The sequence below is a fragment of the Nylanderia fulva genome, unplaced genomic scaffold, assembly GCF_048542155.1.
Source record: "Nylanderia fulva isolate GAGA-0341 unplaced genomic scaffold, ASM4854215v1 Scaffold440, whole genome shotgun sequence".
Taxonomy (NCBI): domain Eukaryota; kingdom Metazoa; phylum Arthropoda; class Insecta; order Hymenoptera; family Formicidae; genus Nylanderia; species Nylanderia fulva.
The window spans coordinates 16,332-25,512 of NW_028190522.1; positions in this window are offsets into that span (position 1 = coordinate 16,332).

Sequence of the window (9,181 nt, forward strand, 5' to 3'; positions counted from 1 at the left end):
ATATCAAGAAATTAAAAATTAGAGACTGACACTGATACACATAGACAGACAGCATAACAAAAGATAATCTCCTAAATTGTATCGACTTATCACTTTTCTATCACTCAACTTTCACAGCTGCTTTGGGATATTAAAATTGATAACGAATTGTTTCTTTTGTCGGAACGACAAACAAGTAAACTGACAGCAAGATGTTGTTCTTTTTAATCAAGGTGCAATGATTACTTTTTTTAATAGTTTCATCGATTAACTTCACTGCCTGTAGATATAAGTAAATTGAGATAAACAAACAATCTACGATAACGAGCGACGACGATAAAAGAACTGTGAGGCACAGATATCATATGTCGAATTATATATTATTGTCAGTGTTTAGAGTGAGAGAGAAGAAGAAAGAGCCTATCAGCACATCCGCTAAAAAAGTACGAATCATGTGAATATTTTTCTTGTAAAATAGGGTAAAATAAATTAGAATAAATATTAATTTTAATGTAATACATAATGCAAGTAGCTTTGACTTTGACGTATTGTATATAGTCACTTTCTAAAGATTTTAATAGTCATTCTTATCATTCAACCATTGTTTATTAAAAAGTTATTAGCAAATAAATGTGCATAAAAATTGAGCTTTAAAAGTAAATTCATAATTCAGAAAGAAAATCTACTAAGTTCAAATAGAAAGATGGCCTGTACCTTCGAAGGTATTAATGTACGTAGGATCCATGTTTATTACACATTTGTTTTTTATTTTAATCAATATTATTTGTTCTTAAAATATATAATGTAAACCATTTTTTTACACTACAATTACAATATATTCATATAAGTTTGCAAAATCACATATCACATTGCGAATTTTAATATAAAACGAGAGCTCTAATTTTATCTATAATTCACATGAAATTGATTACAATTCCAAAAATTATTTTGTAAGAAATAATGTACTCATATGTTAATAGTGATATAAGAAGATTTCTAACCCATGAGCTCCGACGGGGATGCGTGGCGAGAGGAACTTTTAGCGCGAGAGAATAACGTCACGCGGAGAGGGGAACGAGAAATTTTGGATTTTTCAAGTTTAGGTGAAAATTTCGGTGTACAATTAGATCAAAGTAATAGATTTCGGCAGTTTCCATATATTATAAATTTACATGCATGTCCAAAAAAAAACAATTTTATTGTGTTCAACATATTACATTTTTTTACTAATGATATTGAAAATTGCCTTCTACAAACATTTCTGTAAGATCAAAGTATGTATATCTCTGTTGAAATACTGGAACTTTTATTTGCAGCATTATTTTCTAAAAATTATACTTTTAGAAATAAAAAATTGTAACGTTTTATTTAGAACACTCAGTAAATATATTTATACACAAACATGTGAATGCTCAGTAAATATATTCATACACACACATGTGAATGATAAGTAATTATATTGATAATTATATGTAACTCGATAATGAAAAAATATTATATATTTTTTAAAATATCAAGGATAGAATAGGCCCTTCCATCGCCCATTCCCGTAAGAACGCAGCCACAAAATGTTTTTTTTTGTCCGATTATAGCAAACGAAACATTTGCATTGAGGCGTCTTTTTGCAACGATATGTATTGGAATATAACAAATTATTGATTTGATAAATTTTTATTATTTAGAAAAAGGCGACACTTTTTGAATACTAACTTTAGAATCTATCATATCTGAGAATAATTCCAACGATTTTTGAAAATTGATTCATTGCTAGTATTCTTATATGTGCTGTTCCTAGAGTCATTTTCCTTTTGGCCTTTGGTTTTAGTTTTTATGAGTTTCCAATCTTTAAATTGGCACTTGATTTCTTTCATATGATTATTGAATGATCTCTAAAGTTCATTCCACATATGAGAAAAGTGGAAAATGCGACGCTCTTGAGACATGCTTTTGGATACAATTTATATCCAGAGGGCTATTCTCGAGATAACAAAATAATTGTTATCTTTGCAAAATTCGACTTATTTTATACCAGAGACGATATATTCGTCTACTAGTTGCTTTTAAAAATATCTTCTCCCAGAACGATTTGCATGTGCGCTCTGGAAAAAGATATTTTATATCAGACGTTTTTACTACACGGACCTGTATTTGAATTTGACTCCAGGCATTGCATCGTGGGTACTAACTCATGCAAATTGTGCTGGGAGAAGATATTTTTAGAAGCAACTAGCAGACGAATATATCGTTTCTGGTATAAAATATATTTTTATAAATAACCAGAACGCACATGCAAATCGTTCTGGGAGAAAATATTTTTAAAAGCAACTAGCAGACGAATATATCGTCTCTGGTATAAAATATCTTTTTATAAATAACCAGAACGCACATGCAAATCGTTCTGGAAGAAGATATTTTTAGAAGCAACTAGCAGACGAATATATCGTTTCTGGTATAACATATCTTTTTTAATAACCAGAACGCATATGCAAATCGTTCTGGGAGAAGATATTTTAGAAATAATTAGCAGGCAAATAAATCGTCTTTAATATAAAATATCTTTTTCCAGAGCGCACATGCAAATCGTTCTGGGAGAAGATATTTTAGAAACAATTAGCAGGCAAATATATCGTCTCCGATATAAAATATCTTTTTCCAGAGAACACATGCAAATCGTTCTGAGAGAAGATATTTTAAAAACAACTAGCAGACGAATAGATCGTCTTTGGCATGAAACATCTTTTTTTGTTACTACTGCAACTTTATAACAATTATTACTACTATTGTACTATTGTAACTACTATTTATTACTACTATCTTTCTACTACTAACAACTATTTAAAGTAAGCAAGAGACTGCTTTATTTTTCAAAAATTATTTTTCGAAATTATATATATATTTTTATTTGTGTAAAAAAATTTTATAAAAATTGAACCCCATAAATCTTAAATAAGAATAAAGGGGGTATCATTAGAATATCGCAAAAAATTTATAGAAATAGAAAATCTTGAAAATTTCAAAATCATGTTTATTTTTAAAATAATCTCAAGAATACAAATAGTATAAGTTTTACTGTGGACATTAGTTGCAGGACACCCTTATATATATATATACATATATATATATATATATATATACATACATAAATATATATATATATATATATATATATATATATATATATATATTGCAAATATTAAAAAGTAATATACGTTGAGTATATAGTATTGGAGCGAACTATGCGCTAATAACGCTAATAATATTCTTTTAATTTTGGCATCTTAAAAATTATAAATCAATTACAATGCATACTCCACTAATGGTAGATAAGTTGATTGCACTGCGTGAGTTGTGCGACACTGCGGCTAGACATTTTTCATTTGTCTTCACTGCTCTTCTTGGCTCTCATCATTACTGTCTCATTTCTCGTTCATCTTTCATGCAGTACACCACGCTTTGAAAAATCTAGAATTCGACTTGCGACGTTTTAATTTATCTAAAGTTATTGTGCGTTGTGTGAAAACAACATTTCGTGGAGTAGCAGCAGGCAGTACATATAGTTTTATTAATATTAAAGCGGTAAGTCTCGTATATATGTCTTATATTATTTTATTTACTATTTTATTTATAATTAAGCATAGTTACAATAAACTTTTTCCTCATATGTTTATTTTTTAAACTAATATAACATGCTAGTCCAATAATTTAATTAATATAATCTAGCAGCACAACACATCCGAAAGACATGCAGAAAATATCTTCGGAATATTTTCTGAACGTCTTTTGAATATGTATGCTGTATGAGTAAAGTGGTTAATATAAAATGCATAAATCTATTGCTTTTAAAAAGCTGTACTAACTTTTCAATTTTTTTATAAATTCAATTTTTTCAATTTTTATATAAATATAATATTATTTTCAATCCTGTTTCGGTCCAATTTTTCAGTTATTTTATTTTTTTAATTTTAATTTATAGTACTTATATATACAGCACGCTCATTCAAAAGACATCCAGAAGATATCTTCGGGATATCTTCTGAATGTCTTTTGAATATGTATGCTGCATGAATAAATTTGGTTAATATAAAATGCATAAATCTATTGCTTTTAAAAAGCTATACTAACTTTTCAATTTTTATACAAATATAATATTATTTTCAATTTTGTTTAGGTTCAATTTTTAAGTTATTTTATTTAATAAATTTCAATTTAGTATATGTCCACTCAGCATGCTTATTCAAAAGACATTCAGAAGATATCTTCGGGATATCTTTAGGGTACTAAATTAGAAATAATAAATTTAAGAAATAAAATAACTTAAAAATTGGACCTAAACAGAATTGAAAATAATATATATTTGTACAAAAATTGAGAAGTTAGTACAACTTTTTAAAAGCAATAGAATTATGCATTTTATATAAATAAATTTACTCATACAACATGCATATTCAAAAGACGTTTAGAAGATATTCCGAAGATATCTTCTGAACGTCTTTTCAATATGCATGCTGTATGGGCAAATTTGTTAATATAAAATATATAGTTCTATAATATACATTTGCATTACATGTAAGTGATGAATAAAATCTACATATATTGGTTATTTATAGTTTATAAATAGTATAAGTTTAAACATATTCAAACAATTTGCTATATATAAAGTTTTAACAAAATTAAATAAATCAAATAAAGTAGGCCAACTGAACGAGCAAATAAATAAGGTGTAAAAATTTATTAATAGTTAAATAATTAAATTAACATTCCGTTACAAAAACGATATAAATTGTAAACGTTTCGACTGCACTACAGTCTTTATCAATACATAAAAGTTAAATATTAAAATACAAAGTTAAATGTTAAAAATACAAAGTTAGTTAAATATTAAAATATAAAATTAAAACGATTCTTCGCTGTTGACCAATAGATGTGCAAGGCGATTGGTCTGAGATGCCAAGTTATGCGACATTTAAACATGCTGCGGATATAATACGCGAATTAAATCAATGTCAGAGAAAATTAAAAAATCTTTCAACTTACATTATCGTTTTAACAAGTCCTTTTTCCCGATATTTCATGTGTGTGTTGCGAAGTCTGAATAACAAATGTCGAAATAGAGAGCGTGATGTATTTATTTATTACCAATGTTTTTTCTAAACTATGATTCAGCAACTTTTTTAAGTATGTCAAAATAACTACTGTCTAACAATTCGGTGTCTGTATTTAAATTAATTCCATTTTTCTGTTCCTTAATGTGGATCATTTCAGATATTAGCCTTTTATGGTAATTCTTTTCATGATCCATAATTTTAATATTGTCCCAGTCAAATGTATGTTGTTCGTTTAGAATGTGTTCCGTGACAACCGAATGTTTAGCAGAGTCTAATTTAATATTATTTTTATGTTCTTTAAGTCTCGTTCCTAACTGTCTTTTTGTCTGTCCAACATATGTGGCGTCACAATCGTTGCAATTCAATTTATAAATAACATTAGAATTCGTGGGGCAATTATTTCTGTCTTTTTGAACTTTTATGAAGTCATTCAATTTTTTAATGCAACGATATCCTACCACTACGTTAGGTCTTCTTATTGCTGAAGCAACTTTCTCAGATATTGATTCTATATATGGTATGACAAAATATTTAATGTTAGTATTAGTATTATTAGTATCTGTTGTATTGTTATTATTAGGCTTGTTAAATTTCTTAGTTGACAGATTTTTTAATCTGCGTTTTATTTCTGTGAAAATTAGATCAATAGGATAACCGTTGGATAGCAAAATGTTAATAGCTTTCTCTATATTTTTTTTGTGAAATTGCGGATGTGATAGTAATAAAGCTCTATCTACCAAGTTATAAATTGTTCCTATTTTATGACAAGTCGGATGATGTAAAAAAAATGAAAGCAATTTGCAAGAGAATACGCACTTTATAATATTTAGTATTCCCTAAAGGCATGTTACTTGAATCTCGTTCCCTTTGTATCGAATCCCTTTCTAAAGAATGCATATTAGTTGAATCTTGATAATATGCCCTTTTTAAAAAAAAGAATAATATATTTTATAAATTAATACAATTGTCGCTCGTATATTGAAAACAAAGTGATAAATATAAGGCCAACTTATCGAGCTGAATATTCGAGATGTTCAGTCAACTACCATTTATTACATGTATAAATTATAAAACTACAGTCATTATATTAAAACTAACGCAAATTACAATCATTCTATAAACGTTTCGACCGCACGCGGTCTTCTTCAGTATAATTATTGAAATATAAATTCTTACAATTCACATAATATCGAAATTTAATTATAGTTATTCAGAATCAAGAGTTTTTGAGTAATTAACGCGTGTTTCAATCCGTCCTGTCCAACAATGTTCGCCTCGATATGATCCCTGATTTTGTTCAGATCTCGGATAGTTTCATCGTTAATATGCGAGAAATTAACCCGTTCCGTAGGCGCTGCGATTTATAAAAAAATTACCGATCAACGCATGTCCAAATTATAATATGTATCCCCTACAATTGGTAGTATGCTTACCTATCATCGTTCTTCTTGATAATTTTGCTACTTATTAACAGTTATTAAGGATGACACATAACAAACCAACAATACAGAAAGACAGCTCATTTTAAACTCTACTTGATCGGAGAGCGTGCGTGTTTATATATGATCTAATATCTATGTTTTACTCGTTAATGTCCTATTTGTCCTATTATTATTTCTTGTTCGCTAATATATCCAAAATATCAAAATACGACTCGCTAAGTAACTCAGTATCTTTGTTTAAATTTAGTCCATTTTTTTGTTCCTTGATATGTAGCATCTCAGAAATGAGTCTTTTATAATAATTATTTTCGTTGTCCATGATCTTAACATTGTCCCAATTAAAAGTATGATGTTCATTTATTATGTGTTCAGAAATTACTGAATGTTTCGTTGAGTCCAACCTAATATTATTTTTATGTTCTTTTATTCGCGTCTGCAATTGCCTCTTTGTTTGGCCTACATAAGATGCATTACAATTATTGCAACTGATCTTATAAACCACATTCGAATTGCATGGATGTTTAGTTTTATCTTTCTGCGCTTTAATAATATTGTCCAGTTTGTTGAGACATCTATACCCTACCATACAATTTTTATTTTTTACCGAGGAAACAATCATTTCTGAGATCCCATCTATATACGGAATGACAAAGAATTTTTTATTGACCGAGTCATTTCTTATACTTTTTGTTCTTTCTATGTTGGCCTGTCTCTCTATAATGCTCCCCTTAGATATGATGTGTTCTATCCGATGATTAATTTTGTTAAAAATCAGATCAAGAGGGTAACCATTGCTTCTGAGTATATTAATAATTAACTCCAAATTTTTATTAAAAAATAGTGGATGTGATAGCAATAGACATCTGTCTACAAGGTTATATATTATTCCTATTTTGTGGCATAGTGGGTGGTTTGAATAAAATGATAACGTCCTTCCTGAGAAGGTTTCTTTTTGATACCAGTCTATATATATTTTGTTATTAATAATTTTAAGTGATAAATCTAAGAAATTCAAGCTATGGTTAACCTCTTGTTCGACCGTGAATTTAAGTCTTTCATGATAGTTGTTAAAATTATTCACAATCTGAGTCATATTAGTCATAGAGGTGGCCACTATTATGTCATCCACATAACGAAAATAAAACAAACATTCCAAATTCAACGCTTTGAGAACTGTATCCTCAAGATCTTGCATAACCAGGTCTGCAATAATTGGTGATAACGGTGACCCCATAGGGGTCCCAAACGTCTGTTTATAAATTATGTCATCAAATGTAAAATATGTAGAAGTCAATATGAATTTTATACCCCCCAAAAATTCGTTTTTCGGTATTTAATATATTTTATATACAATATATATACATTGGTCAAAAAAGTTATCGCAACACGCAATTAATATCAAAATTTCGCAAACTCTACGGAGTAAAATAAATTTTTTTCGCAAATCTTATCCAAATTTTCGTTTAAATTTGCAAATGTAGAATCGTACCATAAAAAAACTTAACTTTTAAAAAAAAAGATAAACAAGATGCCAAGTCCATTAATATAAAATAAAAAGAAATAAAAAGATTGTAGTTAAAAAAACTGGGCGCGCTGCTAAGTTTCAAAATTACAATGCACCTTAAAGTAACATTAATTAATTTAAACACAAAACATATTTTAACTGCAATGAGTTTAAAAATAACAATTTAATTTTAATATCATTAGAATATTATTTAGCATCTTAAAGTAACATTAATTAATTTAAACACAAAACATATTTTAACTGCAATGAATTTAAAAATAACAATTTAATTTTAATATCATTAGAATATTATTTAGCAGCGCGCCCAGTTTTTTTAACTACAATTTTTTTATTTCTTTTTATTTTATATTAATGGACTTGGCATCTTGTTTATCTTTTTTTTTAAAAGATAAGTTTTTTTATGGTACGATTCTACATTTGCAAATTTAAATTTTTACTGATTCATTATACGACTATATATATGTCTGCAATTTTAATTTTCCACTGGTACAAGTTTCTACTTTCACTTGTCGCAATTTTTTTTTATTTTATTACTTTTATTACAATTGTACATGGGTTTATAATCGATAATTTTTTATACAATTCTATTGTACATGGGTTTGCAATGTAGGATTCTACATAAGTTTGCAATGGATAATTTTTAATACAATTCTACATGGGTTTGCAATGGTTAATTTTTCATAGGATTCCACATAGGTTTGCAATGTGTACGATTCTACATGGGTTTGCAATGGTTAATTTTGCCTAGGATTCTACATGGGTTTGCAATGATTAATTTTTCATAGGATTCTACTTAGGTTTGCAATAGGATAGGATTCTACATGGGTTTGCAATAAATAATTTTTGTTAATGGCGTGCCCTTAACTGGTCGCCTTTTTTTACCTTTTTTTAAAGGTGAGTTTTTAGAGATTGTTAGCGATACCCGACGCGCACTAACGATGGTTGCGCGACAAATTGGTAATGAAGATTTCCCTCACAGAATCAGTAATCAAAAAATTAAAAGACGTGGTTTAAGATCGCGAGTTCAACATTTTTTTTCCAAATGTATGAATCATAAAGTATGCATTTTTTTCATACATTAGAAGAGGAAAATGTCGAAGTTGCGATCTTAAACCACGTTCACATAAACG